Genomic DNA, 19,660 nt, shown 5'->3' on the forward strand with positions numbered 1-19,660 from the left:
AAACCATTCTATATGATTCTGTGATTCTATGTTTGGTCCTGCCTGTGGATTTACCTGATGCTATGGACCTGCAGGTCCTTCACATGTAGGTCTGCACTCTTGATGGGCTCAGTTTCTCTGCTCCTCTTTTATCTTTGAGGAAACGGAGGTTAAGAAACACGTTGTGACTCACACGACAATCCCTTGGCACAGCTGGGAATAGAGCTTGGCCTCTCAGGTCCTCTAATCTTGTGGTCTCCACGGCAGTTTCATGAAGGCCCACATACGACTTCAGCTCTTTAATTTTAGCTCGGCCAGAATAGCACTGGCACAGCTGTATGAGCAGATCTCAGTCCCCACACCACTTCTGTGGCAGGAATGTTTCTTGCCCCTTGCAAGGACAGGAAAAGGTTAATTGTTTTTTTTTTTTCCTTTTTTTTCTTTTTTCTTTCCTTTTTTTTTTTTTTTTGGAAAAGAGGAAATAAAGGTCCCCACCCCACCCTCAGGGGACTGCACAAATCTGTCATCCCATGGCGGGTGGACACAGGCAGCTGGGATGCATTAAGGAAGTAGCCCTTGGGAGGGAAGGGGTTGGGGGCATGGGTGGGGGGCCTTGGCTGCCTGCCTGGAGCTGCAGGCAGGGATGGGGATGCTGAACTGGGCTGTATATCCAGAGTTGTAATGCTGTCTGCAGAGCTATGAGGGCTGGTGGTGAGTTAATCGTACCCGGGGTTGGAAAAACATATCTGTAGGAAAGCTTGGTTTGGGGTTAGAAAACGAGCTCTGGATGAGCTTCCCAATGAGAAAGGATATCTCAGGTGTTGTCTCACGCGATGTAGGTCCTTCACTACCACAGGTCCCTGCTAACCAATATAACAGTATTACAGCAGTCTGCTGCCTTTCCTGGAGGACTGTGCTGGGTCAGCATTAGGTTCACTGCATCACCCCCATCCCAGCAGAGAATTAAAAGGCAACTTAAAGCTCATCCGGCTCCAACCCCTGCCACGGGCAGGGACCCCTTCCACTGGAGCAGCTTGCTCCAAGCCCCTGTGTCCAACCTGGCCTTGAACACTGCCAGGGATGGGGCAGCCACAGCTTCTCTGGGCACCCTGTGCCAGCGCCTCAGCACCCTCACAGGGAAGAGCTTCTGCCTAAGAGCTCATCTCAGTCTCCCCTCTGGCAGGTTCAAGCCATTCCCCTTGGCCTGTCCAAAGCCCCTCTCCAGGTTTCTTGTAGCCCCTTTAGGCACTGGAGCTGCTGTAAGGTCTCCCCTTCAGGAGCCGTCTCTTTCCCAGTAAGGAGAATGGGAAACAGACCAAGGGAAGCCTGGATTCTCCTCCCTCCTCCATCTGTGTTTCCGTGCCGCCTGTGCTGCAACAGGGCTGGGCTGATGTCATGGCAAGACTTCCTTTTGCAGGCAGCGCTCTTGCGTGCTGTCATCCTGCAGCAGCGTTTTGATGGTGTGCAGACAACTTTGCTGTTTCCCTTCCCGTCTGCCTCACGCTGATGCTGGACAATGCTGCTCTACCAGCAGGGGTGTCTCAAAGGGATGATTGAGTAGCAGCGGTAGCGGCCGCAGGTTCTTCATGATGACCCAACCTCGAGTGGGTATTTTGGTACCACTTCTAAATTAATGCCCAGGAAGCATATAAAGACCCAATATTTTATGTTTCCTTGGGAGCGGAGTGAAATAAAAATAAAATCTCGAATGGTGGAGCCATCAGGTCAAAGCGCAGTAGCAAGGTTATGTCATGAAACAACTCAAAGCAACTTTCTAGCTTCTTACTTGTTGAGCTTCAAGGCATCTAAATTCAAAGCTGTCATGCATATATCACACAGGGTGTGCTGTTTGCACAGAGCCTATCCAAATCTTTCTGGGTTTGCTTTTACATCAGCAGTGGTTGGTGTGAGTAACCTGTACTCATCTTTTGAGCACAGAAGGAAAGTCAGCTCTAGAGGCTCAGGGGGTGCTGTGGTCAGAGGAGAACTAAGCTCCTGGGTCAAGGAGCTCATCTGGATTTCACCTTATAGGTTTCTTTGCCTTCTGTCTGGGATTCACCATGTGCTTGAGCTTTTAGTATCACTTCATTCTCCCCCACTTTGACCTAAACCATCATCTGATGCCCCTCTCCCAGATGTGTTCGTTTAAGTGGCTTTAATTAACATACATATTCCTGTGTGTGACGGCTTCTTGAGGTTTTGGTAGCTGTTTTCTGTCCTTCCACAGTTGTTACTGACATGTAGCACTTTCCCTGCAGACTGGCCTTCAAGCCTACCATGGTTTTTTTTTTTTCCCCTGCTCTGTGGAATTATTTTAACATACTGGAAGGAAATGGTTTCCATGTGAGCCTTGTTGCACACACTCAATTGATTATTAGGTGTGATTTTCCTGATCCCTGCTGGTATCTACGAGGATTTGGAGCAGGGAAGCAGGAGGGGCATAGGATGATGGTTTAGGTCAAATAGATTTATCTCCACAAGTGACAAGACTGATAACTCTGGAGTGGCCTGGCTACAGGTGTTATCATTTGGGTGTCTCCTCAAGAGTGAAGGTTAATGTCTTGCCACTACTGATCCATCACAGTGTTATCTGCAGGATTTATAGGCCTCCTCGTGCTTTTCCAGCAGCGTTGGGTTCACTTTTGCAGAGCTCAGAGCTATGTACCAGCAGCTGTAGTGGTCACATCAGCAAGCCCTTGCTTTCCTGGGTTGGTTTGGTTTTATGCTAGGAATGATCTCTGCTTGTTATTGCATGGTTTTGCACTTTCCCCGTGGTGGAAGATGGGATGGATAAGGGCAAACCCACTTTTTGAGTCCTCTCCCAAGAGAAGGCATCAGGCAGATGAAGGCAAAACAAGCCCTGATCCTGCCTTCATAAAGATAACACTGAGAAATGTGAGCATGAGGATGGCAGGGAGCAAGAAGGACTCAGAGTAAAATCTCTTAAAAAAATCCCATGGACAATAAATCCTAAATTAAAATAAAAAGGCAACTAACATGAGTGACAATTGTACAGTATCAGATAACTCTGCATCCTGAATTCCAGTGGGATAGGAAATATGAAGCAAAAATCACTCAGGTGCTTCAAGATAGAGATAAGGAAAGCAATTCCCATTTACTGGTAGAAATAAAATAAAAGGTCCTGATAAACCCTCCATGACTAGACTGGATTAGGGCTCTAGCTGTGAAAATTCATTATGGGCGTGCAAAAGAATGCGTATCTCGCCGAGCTAAACTGACTACAAACACCATTTATCTAGAGAAGAGCCGATTCACTCAGAATAAATAGATTTCTTTCAAAGGGAAGAGGGGGGGAATCTGTCAGAAATCTGTATCCCTGCCTTGTCATTTATTATGCAAATCAGTCTCGCACCTTTCTACACTATGAAGGATGAGTTTATGTTGGAAGAGCAATCTTAAGCTGTTTCAGCGACTTCGGGGACAGGCTGGGGTCCCTTGCACACAATGCCAGGCTTCTGGTGGTGAGCAGAAACACTCCTTATCAATGACAGTAATGCAGTCTGGTCAGATGTTTTCAGAGTTACCAGAAACAAACCCATTGCTTTGCATTATTTTGCATTATTTTAATTTATTTTAATTGTGTATTGTATTTATTCGCCCATTCTCAACAGGTATGACTTTGTATGGGGTGATGTGCGAAAGGGAGCCTGTGGCATATATCCACTCTGTCCATGTCTTCAGCTCTCTTTGGTATCAACACCATTAAAACTGTATTGCTTTACTGGGTATGGCTTAGTGGAACAGGATGATTTCGAGCTTCAGCCTGTGGTTCACTCAGAAGAGGTCTTAGGTAACTGCAGAAGCAGTTAGCATGCTGCTCAAGGACCAAAACATGATATAACACCTTACGTTCTAGCAATTAAGTACATCAGGGTGCTAATTTTAGAACTGAGCTGGTAAAAGCCATGAATAATGGGTAAAACTTTGATGTTCCCTTCAGCGGAGAGAGTGTTGAGCCAGTGTTCAATGCATGAAAAAACACAAGAAAACAACCAGCAAAAGACCTCTAAAAGGTTTTTCCTGACAGGTTTTGGCCCTGTGTTTCGGAAAGGCTCCTGATAAATCGTATGGTCCCAATTCAATACATTTGAGCAAAGCACCAGAGGTGGAAGCCTGACCCCACAAACCCATCAAGCCCCATCTTCAAGGCAGACTCTGAGCATGACCTGGGACAAGTGGTTCTCCTCTCTTGGGGCACCATGAGAGTCAGGACGATGCTCAGAGAGTAGAGGGATCCAGGTGGGATATTGTACATGTTCATAAGCATGTTGTAGGACACACAAGTTCTCTGCGTGTCCTACATTCAAAGGACTTCCCTAAATACTCGATCCCAGATTGTTCAGGTACCTTCTCCATCACAGCCAGTAGAGGTATTTGCACAGACTTCTGGCAGTGGTGATTTTAGGAGACCACTTCGGTAGACAGATGGTTTAGTGGGTGGTGTCCCTGCCCATGCAGGGAATTGGAACTAGATGATCTTAAGGTCCTTTCCTACCCTAACTATTCTATGATTCTATGATTCTATGGCTTCTGATGGGGGGAGAGAGACAGGACCTTTGATGAGCAGGAGGAACCAACGACCACGTGTCTGCTGTGGCTGAGGGAAAGGCAGCGCAGGTTGACATTGGCCATAGCTTGGAACTAGATGATCTTAAGGTCCTTTCCAACCCTAACCGTTCTATGATTCTATGATTGTTTAGGAGCATTTTGCACTTGTGTTTTGCCCTCAACATTTCTGCAGCTGGGCTGGCCAGGCTCACGCAGTGCTGTGGAGTGATTTTGCTAATGGGATGTGACCTGATGGCTTTGCATGTTTTAAGTAAATTAAACACAGCTGCTAGGAAAATCCAGTAACCTTAAGAGCACCGTGGCTCCGTTGTCTGCATTGTAATTACAACGGCACCCGCCTGGAAGTTCTACTTTCTGGTTTATTTTTAAATAACTTCTGAGCTACCCTTTGATCAACTGCTTCATCCCTGGGTCCCGCCTGTCCTCTTCCTTGTTATGGGTTTAACCCTTGCTTTCTCTTCAAGCACCCATCTCGTTGCACTTTAAGTCAGTCGCAAATGCAAGCAGCTGATTGCGAAAATGACACTTCTTCCTGAATATTTTCTGTAATTTTGAGCTGGGAGTGAATCTGGGGGGAATTTTAAGCCGGGGTTTGAGGGGGGTGTGTGTACTGCAGGCATTCACAGTGGTGTTTTAAGGCTGCTAGGGAAGTGCATCTTGAAATATGCAGCTTTCCCTTTTGCTTCAACAGAAATCCTTTGTACCCCTTCAGGCTGTCTGTCACAGTGACAACACTTTAATCACAAGCAAAAGGAGTTAGTTTTATGTAGGAAGCAAAACTAGGAGCCTAATTAATTTTCACTCATCAGCCCATGAGTGCAACCCATGCCTGCATTAGTGAACAGTCATCTCTGATAAAGGTGTAGCTGCACGATCCTTTCCTTGGTTAAAAACTCATGCCACCTTCACTGCAGGATCTGCAAGGGTTTAAATTGCTGGAGGTATCCCAGGCTCAGGGAAGTGACTTCGAGATTTGCATCAGAGTCTGCAAAATGGCTCAAAAACCAGCTGAATTTTAAGCATGTCCCAGTGCAAGGAGGGGAGTTTGGATCAGCATGTTGGGATGCTGGTCCCACCTCAAGGGCAGTGCGTTTCGAGCACCAGAGCTACAGCTACCCAGCTTCACTCAAGGTCATATATGTGGTTATAGAATCACAGAATGGTTTGGATTGAAGGGAGCTTTAAGCTCATCTAGTCCAAGCCCCCTGCAATGACCAGGAACATCTTCAACTAGACCAGCCAAGCCCAATCCAACCTGGCCTTGGTAATGCCCTGGTCTACTCTACCATCCGTTGTCTGCAGCATGTCATTGTATATCTGCATTAAACTGTAAAGTGGGTGCCTATGCATTTGATCTGGGCAAGAGCACTGAGTGGTGGTGTAAAATTTATGAGATTCTGTGTTTTATGGTAAATTTCAAATTGACTTTGCAATTGGGGGATGTTAGAGTTTGTAAAGGAAAGTCGGTGTGATGTGTTGCAGAGCACAAGGTGGTAATTTTCCCTCTCATGTTGATGCTATCAACAGTAAAGAATGAAGCAGCTGCTTCTCAGAGGATTGTTCTTTTAATGCATTCAATTTGTGTAGATTATAGACTACTATTTATTACGTAGGGTTTTTCCCCCTTTCCTGGCTTTCCCTCTCCCTCCATTACTAGAATAATGTAGGGCCATTTTATCTACCACTTTTCATCTGCAGATTTCAAAGCTCTTTCCAACCATGGCCAACATCATTGTTTCCATTTTCACACAGGAAAGGGAAAATCGAGGGTTGGAAATGGGAAAGGATGTCAGCCATAGATGCTGCCAGGCCACTCCTTCTCTCGACCGTGATCCATGTGCTCATTTTGTGCCAGGTTTGGAGGGGTGAGCTGTCTCAGGGCATTTTTGTCTGGAACACGCAGTCTCTGGAAGCCCTGGTCCAGCAAGGAGAGCCCTGTGCCACCTCATGTCCCGAAGCAGCTTTTATCCACACGCAAAAAGGAGTTGCCATTAAAAACGGCAGTAATCAGCACAAACACCTTCCTAAGCAATGAAACATCCACATGTGGCACGATAGAAGTGCCTTTTCAAAGGACGTTTGCCAAGTGGGACTTTCTATAGGGATGTAGGTGACTTGGTTTCATTGACTCCAGTGGGGTTCTCTGGGACACTGCCCTATTTGAGACAGCACAGGCTTTCAGCAAGGCTCAGGCTCTGCTAGTTGACAGAAACAGGATTTTCAGCTGAGCAAAATATTTTCTGGCAAAGTGAGATCCATCTATCTGCATTTAGATACCTGGATGGTAGCCCTGCCTTTCACCATCATTGTAGAGCAGTAAACATAATATCAATGCTATGGTTTCTCTTCTCCTAAGGTTGATATCTTGCTGAGATCAACTGGATCTTGCAGTAGTTTCTCTTCTTTACTGACGGGCTGTAGCTAGCTAGCTAGCTCAGTATAGCTAACTAGACTGCAAGTACACCAGGGCTCTATGACTTCGGGTGTTTCCTTCCCACCACAAATTTCAGTATCTTGGCAGCAAACTGAACGGCTGGAAGGAGAATCATCCCCAAAAGGCAGCATGGCATGGTGTTTGCACACCCAGTGTTGTGTGCTGTGGTGTTCTGCCACAGCCAGGCTCTGTGAACAGATGTTAGACATCTTCTTATCTACCTCCACACACCTCCAGAAGGGATGGGGACACCCTGGTCTGCCCACCTGATTAGTGTGTGTTACTAAAGGAAGCTGTAGCTTTGTCTTTTAGATGGCAAAGGGGCCTGTCTGTCATTTCATTGCTATCAGGACACCTCAGGCTGGGATGGGAAGGCATCACGATAGTTTCCTCCTGATCTTCACTGAAGCCAGTGTCCAACCTCATTTCTGTCTGACAATGGGCAGTGTTTGCCCGCAGCTCCATGTTTGGTTTGCCATTATAAAGGCTGCTGGAAAATGGTTCCGGCCCCTTCCTGATTCACTGGTATGTCTGGAGAGGTCAGAGATTCTTAGGACATATGAAGGAAATGGGCAGAGTCCTCTGGAGGATCCTGGGGTCACCCAGGCATGAGGGGAGATGTGGGATGAGCTCTTGTGAGGCTGGTTTGTTAAAGCTGAATCGCAGCAAAGGCAGCTTATGATGTTTGGTTTTCAGATATACCAAGAAGATGAAAAACAAGATGATTGCAAAAGTCCTGGGCATTTTAAAGTAATATTTGATGGGGATTTATTGAAGATGCTGTAATACAGCCTGTAGCAGCATCTGCTTCCCAGATTAACAGAGGGCTTGAAACAGCACTTTGGAAGCAACCTCCAAGATTATCTGAAAACTAGAGAGCAAATTCCATTTGCTGAATGATTCATGACATGATTTTGCATATTAGTTGTTCCTTCTCCTTTCTGTGTTAGATTTATTCACTTCACTGATACTCTATGCAGGAGGCACACAAACACTGGAACCGTCCTGGAAGTGTTTACATGCCAGGGCTGTGCCACTCATCACAGCAGGGGCCTGATGGTGCAGAGATGGAGGGCATCCTCATCTAATGCAAATGGGTTTCATTTTGGAGCTGTTGAAACTTGGACCAGGAGCTGGAGGTGAGCTGCAGTAGAAGCTAAAAATATGAACTCAGTGCCTGATCTTTTGTTATAGTCGGTGGATGTTTGGTCAGCGGAATCTGGATGGTGTTTCACACCCTGAAATAGATATTGATGTTTAACTTACAAAACAGCTCTCCAGACAGCCCAAATTGTGCCCATGGACTGAAGAAGAGTTGGGACAGCCACTACCCATGTAGGTCATGATTCAGCTGCTAGACATAAGTGTCTAGTTTTACCCTAAGACATATTGCTTAGTCTCCAACTGTTAATCAAAATGGATGCAGGTACAGGGTCACACCTGGCAAAGCCATGCAGAGGTCTTGGATAGCTTAGGGAGTCTAATGTGGCAATGGGAACCTGCATTAGGCAACTAAACCCAGGCTCTACATGTGGGCACCCGGCTGAGTTGCCTTAATCTGGAGCTGAGTCCTACCCAGCACGCCAGGGACTGGTGCAGATTCATCAGGCTGTCCCAAGGATCACCCCATGACATGGATCCAGGGATAGGCATTCCCATGGTCTGTGCTGCTGGCTGTCAGACCAGGGCCACACTGAGCTTAATGTGAGCTGAATTAACGCTGAAGGATGGTCAGGGCTAGAGCATGGGTAGACTTCTCAGGGGATGGTCCACTGGGAGTATGTGAGGGCTTGTTCTGTTGAGAGTAGGGCTGACCCCAGTGTAGACACCTGGAAAAGGGCTGTTCCTTCATGTGGGGTTGACCTCAAAAGCAGGACAAGCATGCCCATCACTGGGCTGCTTGGGAACCATGAGCTCTGCAGCTCCCCCAGACAGGGGATGGAGAGGTCAGTGTGGTAGAGAGGCAGAAGCTCTCCTTCTAGAGACACATGGCAAGAGGAACAGACCCACAAGTGATGTGGCATCTTAGTGATGTATTCGAGGAGAGTAATTAGAAATCTTAACGTCATATCCAGGAGGGTGCGTTCAGTTCATCCAGAAACCACCTCAAGGACTTCGTGGCTGAGGGGAAAGCCACAGGCAAGGCTGGTTGCTTTGCAGCTTTTCATCCCTCACGTGCTTTGGGAATGGGTGAAGAAAACCTGGGCTGCTCTCAGCAATGCCCACCCTATTTTGGAAAGTGCTACAAGGGCACCAGGGCATCCTCTCCATCTCCCTGTTAGCTGGCTCAAAGGGTGAACCATGAGTGCGGTTGTTCATGGGCACTGTTCTTCAGACTCCTCTTTGTGGCAATGGTTAAGGGAACTGTAATTCAGGTGCAGCCTTTGCTTAGCCCAGAAACTCCCATTTATATCCTCATTCCATGAGGATTCTCCTGATCCTCAGACAGTGATTTTGTTGCAAGCTGTTACGTCCCTACATACCCCATGCCATGGGGCGAAGCCGCAGTGTGGGACTCTGTGTGTAGCGAGAATGAGACAACTTTGAGCAGAAGTTAAAGCTGAAGCCCAGCATGACTCAAGGGAAGCATGGTCCCAGCCCCTTCCCTGACGGTGGGAGGAGGTCACGCATTGACTTCTGCAGCGCTGGTGTGCTCCGTCACGAAGCCGGATTTCTGCAGCCTTCCCTGGGGGTTTTATCCCAAAATGAAGGCGAGGGCGCTCACCCACGTGGGCCACAGCCTGTGTGAGGCTCTGTGCCCCCTTCCTGATCACTTGTGGCTGTGGAGCGGTAAACGAGCCATTAGTCCTTGGTGGAGGCGGTTACTCATCAGCTAATGATCTGAACAGGGGCCTGGGCGCAGGAAGGAGGCTGCACTGAAGAGCACAAGGTCAGAGCAGCTGGATGCTCTTGAAAGCAGACGGACTCATTAGCTGCAGAGAAGTCCCCTTGCTGGGGTTGATCGTGGCCCCAGAGCTTGGCTGCAGTCATCTGGCTGTCTGCAGGCACTGTGTGCTCTGCCTGTGCTCCATGCACTGCTTCCTGCCTGAATGTCCTCATACTGGTGGTCATAGAAGCACGAAATGGAAAGATAGAGGCCGTCACAAAGGTTACCCTTTGTGGGTTTTCACCTTTCCTTGAGCATGAACGCACAGCAATTATTGTTCAATAAAATTGGCAGGGTAGTCAGAGCCCCTTGGGTCCTTGATCCCAGGACACTCATCCAGGTGTCAACCTGACTTGGACAGTGTTGCTGGCATTTTCCCTTGAGAGGGAATCCCATAAAGGCTGACACAACATCAATGCCTCCATCTAAAGGCAGGGAGATGTTGCTTACCTGTGTCATGGGTGGTGGGAATGAGTGCTGGTGGATTCTGCCCCAGTAAACCCTGCTAAGGTCTGCCTGGGGAAGGAAAGGAGGAGATGCTCTGGTAACTGATTCTGTCAGGAACAGTTTGGGAACCAGAAGAGGAGGCAACATCTCCATCTCCAGCTGACCCGTGGTAACAAGTGTCTCCTTGCCTTGTTTTCAGCATTCTCCTGTAAAACCTGCTGACTGGGAATGCACTGTGTTGGCTCTGCCCATGTCAAACACAGCAAATTCAGTGACTGCACACAATAAATGGCCAGATCTTCACTTCGAGTGGCTCCCAGTTGACTGCATGCCACTAAGCCTTGGTAGAGACATCCCTTTTCCCTTCCACTAGTTCGTGGCACTCCTTGACTCTGGCCAAAACTCAGGTACCAACCTAGGTTTAAGAACAGGTGTAAGCTGGTGTTGTCATTTTCAGGAAAATGCCCCAGATCATGAGCTCTTTGCTTATTTTGCACACAAATACAGCTTCTCCAGCTGACTACTTAACCACAGGGGCCATTTCCAGCTCTGCACTCCCATAGCATGTATGCCCAGCTGCCCTGGTCTTGTAACAACAACGGTAGTCTTCTTCTCTGTCCTTCTCCAGGAGGAGACTTGGGCCATCACCCTCGGCTGTACTAGGGGCTCTGGACCCTCTTAATATGATGGTGGGAGTCTCATACCTGGAGGTTGTACCTGGAGTCAGGTCCCCCAAAGCATGCTCATGCTATTCTGCTTCATCAGCTCTCTGAGTCCTGCCCACCTCCAGCCCAGCTGCTGGCCACTTTGTTCCTCATCAGCCACACCATGGCCTGCATTAGCAGCAATCAGTGTGTTTCCTTATCTCCTCTGGCACATGCTGGTGACAGTCCTGCTCACCTAACACCTTCTGTGTGGAGGTGTCAGCTCCCTGTTTGGATAAGCCAGTCAACTGTCTCCATCATTTGCAAGTGCAAAGTGATGGCCAGGAGCTTCTGTAGAACTTTGCTTTTCCCAAGCTGAGAGGCGTAGAGCTGGGGGGATTCTGGTCATGTGCTTTCCCCCTCTGCACCCCATCACCTGCAGGATGTGGGGTTGTTGCAGGTACCACTGAGTTACCACTGATAACCAAGCTATCACCGTAGGAAGACTGGGGAAGTTGATAATCCCAAAGGGACCAAGGTGTAACATTCAGCTGGTGGGGGGCAGGATGGGTGAAGCAGCCAATGCTGCTTTGATGGGATCTGTTTCTGGACTGTTCACATCCCAGCTGTTGCAGGAGGTGTGATACAGGGGGAGAAGGGGGGATTCAGGTTAGGTATAAGGAAGAAGCTGTTCCCTGTGAGGGTGCTGAGGCGCTGGCACAGGGTGCCCAGAGAAGCTGTGGCTGCCCCATCCCTGGCAGTGTTCAAGGCCAGGTTGGACACAGGGGCTTGGAGCAAGCTGCTCCAGTGGAAGGGGTCCCTGCCCATGGCAGGGGTTGGAACTGGATGAGCTTTAAGGTCCCTTCCAACCCAGACCATTCTGTGATTTTGTGATGGGTTGGGTTTGCACCTACATGGCATGATATTGCTTGGTGATTTTGTGATACAGACATACAGGAAGGGTGATGAGAAACAGCTGAACTGACCCTGAAAACATGGGTGTTAGGAGGGCAGGAGCAGGCCTGGTTTGTTGATTTCTCATTGTTCTGACAGAAAGGTTTTCCAAAGCCGGCCCTTCTTAACCAGAAGCTCAGTTCTGGATCTGATGAAGGTTTTTGTTTTGTTCTTTTTTTTTCTTTTTTCTGTCTGTTGTTCCTTAGGAAATGGTCAGAGGAGCAAAGGGAGCATCGCCGGAGATTTGAAACAAAACCAAGGGTACTGGTGAGTACGCAGTCGGGTATGTTGAGGTGGTGGATTTGTGAGGAGAGATGGCTCCTCACAAGCAAGATATGCATTGAGGAACACAAAATAGCTATCCTGATATCTTTCTGGGGGCTCAGGGGTCTGATGCTGCTCTTGTTACTGGAGACTCCTGCAGGAGTGGGGGTCATTTGTTGCATGTTGCGTTGATGGATCATCATGAATCAGCTTTACCACCACCATGCCTCTTTGCTACTGTCAACAACTGAACATCTAATAGCTCTTACTGTAAATGCGATGAAGATGCTCTCATCAGTATGTGTGCTTTCAGTGCTGCAGTGCTGGAAAGAGCAGGCAGCAGATACGCTAGCAGCTGCAGGGGAGTGCGCTGAGCAACAATATTTGTTAATGCTTGGAGTGCTTTTGGCTTTTGTTGTGCTTGGCCCTGTTGCAAGACCCAGTCACGGGGCTGTGATTTGGGTGACATTTCAAGGTCCTCTCCAGACCTGTTTTCTGCAGCTGTGGCTTGGGTGTTTTCCAAGGGGTCCTGAATAGGAAGAAAGGAGCATCCTTTTTTTATCATCCAAGCTGGTTCAGGTATGCCAGAGCCAGATCCTGCTGAACTGCGTTATCTTGCATGCACCAGGTCAGAGGCTGGTCTTTTTACACAGTCTTCTTAAGAGTGCCTGCCTGGTTTGCACTGCCCAAACCTTTGGCAGAGACATGCTGTGAGCCCTTATGGGTCCCCATCCATAAGGGACTGAATCCCCACACCTCCCCTGTGCCCCACACTGCGTATGCATTATGGATGGGGGGCACCTCGGGGCTGGGTTATCACAGAATCATGGAATGATAGAATGGTTTGGTTGAAGGGACCTTAAAGAGCTCATCCAGCTCCAATCGCCTGACACAGGCAGGGACACCTTCCACTAGAGCAGCTTGCTCCAAGCCCCTGTGTCCAACCTGGCCTTGAACACTGCCAGGGATGGGGCAGCCACAGCTTCTCTGGGCACCCTGTGCCAGCACCTCAGCATCCTCATCGTAAAACATTACTTCCTTATGTTTATTCTTGGGTCTGTTCTGTAGCCTGGACTATGTGGATGTGCAGGAGTGGTGCTGGGTGAATCATGGGGAAATGTGGGGTTTAAGACTCACCCCAGCTCCTTATGGTGTAGGTATGAGCTTAATGAAGGGAGAAGATGACACAAGCAGAGATGAGAAGGGGCTTCAGGAAGGGCTTTTCTTCAGACATTTCATAGAATCATACCAGCTTGGAAGGGACCTCAAAGATCATCTGATCCAACTGTCCTAGACACAGCATGACCTAGACTGAATGTCCCAGCACCCTGTCCAGCTGAATCTTAGCAGTGTCTAGCATTGGAGAACCCACCACTTCCCTGGGGAGATTATTCCCATGGCTGGTTGTTCTCATTGTGAAAGATTTTCCTCTTGTGTCCAGTCAGAATCTCCCCAGCAGTAATTTGTGCCCATCACCCCTTGTCTTTTCCATGTTTCTCCTTGTAAAAAGGGAGTCTCCAGCTTCTTTGCAGCCACCCTTTAGATTTAACAACATAGAGGCCCTTTATTGTCAATGGGAATGGTTTTATCCTGTGTTACATCTGATCTTGTTTGGGCATCCAGCCTAGGATGAGCTAGAAACCTTTCCCTCTCCTTTGACTGCCAGAGCCAATGAGATGAGGGGATGCTGTGTCTGCAGTGTCACCCCTTAGCATGGAGGGCAGGCAGGGTGCTGAGACCCTGCTTATCACCCCTCCCAGCAGAAGAGCCTGAGAAGCGATGCTTTGTTTCCAGAGATCATCAGTGACTCCAAAACAAGCACTAATCAGGACCCTGAGCCCAGACCAAACTCCTGTCTGGCTCCCGCACCTCCCACTGCTTCCCTGTTGCCTTTCTGCAATCAGCTAGAAAATAAACTCAGCCTATTCCCTCAGGAGCAGTAACCCCCTCACCTGTAAACAAGGCAGGCTGGAAGGCCACCAGCCTGTGCTCCCCCTCCACGCACCCCAGCTCATGGCAGAGACAGCAATAACCATGGGGACCTGTGTGTATCTGACACATTACAATTCTGCCTTCTCTGATTTATACCAATAGGAGTTTGGTCCCTTGAGCTTCTACAATCCTGGAGCAATTCAGCTTATTAAACATCAGTTTGCACTGTCCTTAGCATTAAATAATTGGCTCCTCAGCATATTTGAGTTGGATGGTATGTAATAATCCTGTGAACTATCCATCAGGCTCCATTATCATCTCTGCAGTTCTGTGCTGGCTGCCTCGTGTCGGCTCTGCCTGAGGTTTGCAAATAGATTTAGTTCTTCCTGCAGTTCTCTTTCTTTCTTCTGTCTCTCCTTCTCTCAAAGGAGCCGTTTCAGGCTCCTTACAATTTGTGCAGATGCTCCCGTTGGCTGCGACTGCATCTTTCTGTTGACTTGTGAGTGATGGGTCCCATCCTTGTCCTGGCTCCACTCCTGCCAGAGTCCCCCAGCAAAAAACCTCTTATATGCTCCAAAGGAAATGTTATCTCAATTTGAAAGAATTTCCTTTTCCAACCTACAAACTGATAAACCATCACACTGTTGGAGCTTCCTTATCAGCTCAGAGAATTTGTAGGACACACAATAATGACCTGTCAACTCCCCTCCAGCAAACCAGCACTGCACTTCTCACACATAGGGCAAAACCTCTTTCTGTATGGTATTTTAACAAAGATACTCAAGAGGACCCCTAAAAAGCCTAAAACTAGGTGGGTAGTGTGAGAGCTGGGATTTTCTCATATTATTTTTGATACCTAGTGCTGCCACTGCCATACCAGTGATGGGAGAGATGCTCAGCATCTCTGGAAATCAGGCCCATCCTTTGCTTGCTGAGCCTGCAGCATCCTGGAGAAGGCTGATGGGATGGGTGATCATATCCCTGTAGATCAGATTTCCTTTTGGAGCCGTTCGTGCTTTAATCACACACATCGGATCCAGGGACCGCAGTTGCATGTGACCCCCACTTTACTGGTTCCAGGGCTGCTGCTGAGTGTTTTGCCGATGTCAGGACAGAAATATCTAGGTTTTGTGCATGCAAAATTGGCTTCTTCTATTTTGTATAACTTAAGAAATGGTCTTTCTGTTGAAATGTTTGGGTTATCCAGATTCTGGTGTATGTGTTAGGTTGGCAGGCTGGGATCGCCTGCACCAGGGTGTAGCACTGGGGTGGGCAAGGGGAGTCATAAAGAAAATGACCCATCTCTCTTATAAACATGTCCCTGTATAGTCTGAATGCTCCTTTTCTGACTTGTCCAAGAGGCATCTTTTGCTCCTAAGGTATAAGATACACAAATGTAAATTGAAGCAGCTTCATCTCATTTAGGAGCTCTTCAGTCTTTACATTGAATTTTACCCCTACATTTCAAGATCACCCTTTCAATAATATTTCCTGGTTCTAACCTGTCAAGAGGAGATTGATAAGAGCAGATTAATATCCTTAATATAGCAGCCTAGTAGTTTTGTAAAAACACGTCAGTGCGATTGTCTAAAGGGCAAAACCACCTAAATTTGTACCAAAACATGTTTGCTTTTGCAAAGATAAGATCCACATTACATCCTTGTCCCAGGTCCTGTATGTCATGGTGCAGGACCCACCTCTAAAGTAGCAAGCTTGCAGTGTAAAGATATAAAAAAAAATGAATTATTATGGAACAAGAACTATCAATTCTGGTTAAAACATGGGGAAGACCAATGTTGCATGGTGTTAAGTGATGCACCAAAGTCCATGTACCTTCAGCAGAGGCAGAGATCTGGTTATCTGAGACATTTACAGTTTCTTAAGGGCTGCAGATTTTACTTCTCCAGAAGATGTGACAGCGCTGCTGTGTAACCGTAAGGCAAAACCCTTGCTGATTTCTGTGCCTGTGCCCTAATGCCATTACTTTCCTTCTTTTGCAGATCCACATAATGACATTCATGGTCACACACACACGCAAAAATACTTTATAAAAAGAAAACGAATCTGGCTTCAGCCGGCTCTTGCCTCCTGCTGCTGTTACCTCCAGACCCCAGCTCGCTCAGGGTGATGTGCAAAGGAGAGTTAATGTAGCAGGGTCATTTCTCACTGCTGAATTGGTCAGCCATCTACGGAGCCAATTTCAGCAGCTTTTCAGTGGCGTGGCAGACCCCTGGGTAATGTTTGCCTGAATAGAGCCCTAAGTGTTTAAGCTGTATTGCTAGCTATGGCTGTTTTATCCTATGCATCTGAGATTTCAACTCATCAGACATGAAGCAGGTCAAGACTCATGCCATTGTGTGCATTATAGCGAACAGAACAGAATATGCTTGATAAAAGTAAGAACTTAAAAGAAATGCTTCTTTAGACTTGCAACTTTGAAGTTCCACAATGCATCAAAGACCCCTCGTATAGACTTTGAAAGGGGTGAAAAGCATTACCTAATATTTGGAGGAAATGAATAATAAAGCATCCCAAGTGCCTGGAAACTAATTTAGGAGTGCACATTGCACTCTGTTGCCTCCGCTGGATTCACTCTCTGAAAGAGTTGCTAACAAAAGATTTCAAAAAAATAAAAATAAGAATTACATTTGGAGACCAACTTTTCTGCCTTGAAATGCCCCCCTTTTTGTCATGCTTCCTGGTAAGAGTTACTTATGAAAAGATGAAATGCAGCCCGTTCTGCAAACACCAGGTCTCAAATGAAGCTCAGGTGCCCATGAGGTTTCCCACTATTCCCCTCCCCACTGCAGCCTTTCATTCCTTCATATTGAAAGCATTGCTTGCAGGATGCGGAGGCACTACCTGCTCGTGGAGTTTAGTGATGTCTTAGAGAAAAAAAGCCAACCTATTTGTGTGGCCTTTGCTTTTGTTCCAGCAAACCCACCTTCGCATAGAGCTGGGACTGCTCTGTTGGTGACCTGTTGCTCCTTGCAGCAGCAGCTGGAAGCCTGGTGCTGTGCTGAAGTTATGTTTCTGGTATCACCCTGGATCATAGAACCATAGAGTGGTTTGTGTTGGAAGGGACCTTAAAGCTCATCCAGTTCCAACCCCTGCCACGGGCAGGGACACCTTCCACTGGAGCAGCTTGCTCCAAGCCCCTGTGTCCAACCTGGCCTTGAACACTGCCAGGGATGGGGCAGCCACAGCTTCTCTGGGCACCCTGTGCCAGTGCCTCAGCACCCTCACAGGGAAGAGCTTCTGCTTAATACCTAGTGCTGTTTGGAGCCTCAGATGCTTCTTGCCATCTTGGTTTCTGTGATGCAGTGATACCTCATGCAGCAGTCTCTATGGCCAGCAAGGCTCTCATTGGACTTGGGAGCTGCAGAGCTCATGATACAACTTCTGCCTTGTATTATGAGACACGGGGTCAGAAGCAAGTATAGTTGAGGGAAGCTACACCCCATGGGACTGGTGGGATTGGACTGAGGGCTTTGGGAGTTTGGGATTCAGTGGAAGGCAGGTCTTGCTCACCAGGATAACCTCCTCAAAGCATGTTTTTTTCCTGAGAATAAAACCCCAAGGCATGCAAAATCTCTCCAAATCCCCTGAAGTGATGGGAGATAAGGACAGGCAGGTATCTGCAGGGATGTTTGGTCAAGAAGGGCTGTGTTCTACTTGTCCTGCCCTTGCCCGTTGCTGCTACCCATGCTTGTCACATGAAGCTCTATTTTTACCATCTGCAGAGATCAGTTAAATTTAAGTGCTTTCTTACCTGCTTCTCCCCCAGGCCACAATTAATTGAGGCCAGGAGGTCAGGCAGGAGTGCTTGGGCAATATTTACAAGAAGAAGGGGATGTTAATGGGTCACTGGGGCCAGACAGGGATGAGGATGGGGATGATGAGCAGTGGGGAGGCAGCGAATCTCCTGCAGGCCCCAGGGGTGATCAAAATCTCAGCTCTGCATCCAAATGAATTAAAACTGGCCTCCCCCCTATTAAGCTGCTGGTGCTGGGGCTGCTGTTTCAGTGGGACCTTCTGGGGTGGGAGAACAGCAGTGTATTGGGATGGGGGAGTATGCCTTTGGGTTATCTGTAAGGCTGGGGGATGGAGAGCTGTAAAGAAAATGATGTTTTCCTTCCTCAGAGCTCAGCCCAGCAGACCTCTTAGGCTGGGGCTAGTTATTTCAGTTGTCAATTATGGGAGAGGTGGTAGATGCCCCATCCCTGGCAGTTTTCAAGCCAGGTTGGACACAGGGGCTTGGGGCAACCTGCTCTAGTGGAAGGTGTCCCTGGTCATTGCAGGGAGTTGGAACTGGGTGAGCTTTAAGGTCCCTTCCAACATAAACCTTTCTGCGATGCTATTTAGCATTTCTTCAGTACATCCTTCATGAACAGGTTGTGCTCAGTCATTGTCTCAAGATGCTGATAGTCTCAGCCAGAGTCCAACTGGGAGATGTGGCACAAAAAATGGTGTGCAAGGATGACAGACCAGTTCCCAACCTTTCCACCATTTTTTCCCTAAATCTAGATATCCATGTGGCAAAAGCCTGGCCCCTCTTTAGCACTACAGCAATCAGAAAACACTGTAGTTTTCCCATGGAAAAGGGATTTGCAGCACTGCAAGGGGGAGTTCTTGCCCTGTCATAGCAATACCTTAGCATCCAGGGACATTTTAGCCCTGTGCTTGGGTTTTATGATCCCTATTACTCTCTTCTCTTTTAATTTTTACTGCTTCAATTCAGTTTCTGACAAGTGCTGGGAGCCCTTCCGTGGGCAGAGGCGGCTCCGCCAGCTCTGTCACCTTGTGCCTTGACCTACATTCAAGTGAGGAGCAGAGAGGAGCCGGATGCAGGCTCACCAGACCTTCAGCATGGTGACACCCCTGCCTGCATCAGCCTTGGTGCAGGCAACCTTTGCCCTTGCCTGTTGCTGAGAGCTGAGGAGCTGGTCTTGCTGGTCTCCCATGCAATGGAGCAGCACCAAGAGCACCTACATCTGGCTTGGTGACCTCCTGAACAACCTCTAAAACTTGAGCTTGGGCAAGGAGTCACCCTGAAATGTGTGCAGCAGCAGAACCAGGAGGAGGAACTTGATCTGGGTCTTCTCTTGAGGTGAGGTTACACCAAGCTGGTAGCTGTTGGGCTCATGGTACTGTTTGGTCCCAGCCCTCTGCTGCTCTCTCCTGGTCTTCAAACAGAGCTTGGCAGGATGTGGCATTTTCCTGTTCAGGACATCCCATGCAGGAGGACTTTGTTCTGTGCTTGGTTTCCTAGGACATCACTGAGCCAGGTAAGCAGGCAGAGATTGTTGCTGGCTGGCCCTGGTTTATTCCTCCCAGAAGATCAGATGATGTTTGCTTCTTCTCTGTGTGTGTCACCTTTGCTGTAGTCTTGTTTCTGGTTTGCTACCCGTTGCAGACAGAAATAAAATCTCTAATGTCACCCTGATCTATAAAGGTAGCAAAATGTGGAAAATGATGAGGTTCTACTGGGAAACTTTACCATCTTGGGACATCACAGGGGGTCACACA

General features: G+C 47.9%; 1 protein-coding gene across 1 annotated transcript in view; it reads left to right on the plus strand.

Annotated features, from left to right (window-relative positions):
* ZBTB7C (zinc finger and BTB domain containing 7C) overlaps positions 1–19,660 on the plus strand; it is a gene marked incomplete at its 3' end in the record, with an annotated part of 89,754 nt that overhangs the window by 6,002 nt on the left and 64,092 nt on the right. The window contains exon 2 of the mRNA XM_080637335.1: positions 12,142–12,202. The remainder of the gene's footprint in view (positions 1–12,141; positions 12,203–19,660) is intronic.

This window comes from Psittacula echo (assembly GCF_963264785.1).
Source record: "Psittacula echo genome assembly, chromosome: Z".
Classification (NCBI taxonomy): domain Eukaryota; kingdom Metazoa; phylum Chordata; class Aves; order Psittaciformes; family Psittacidae; genus Psittacula; species Psittacula echo.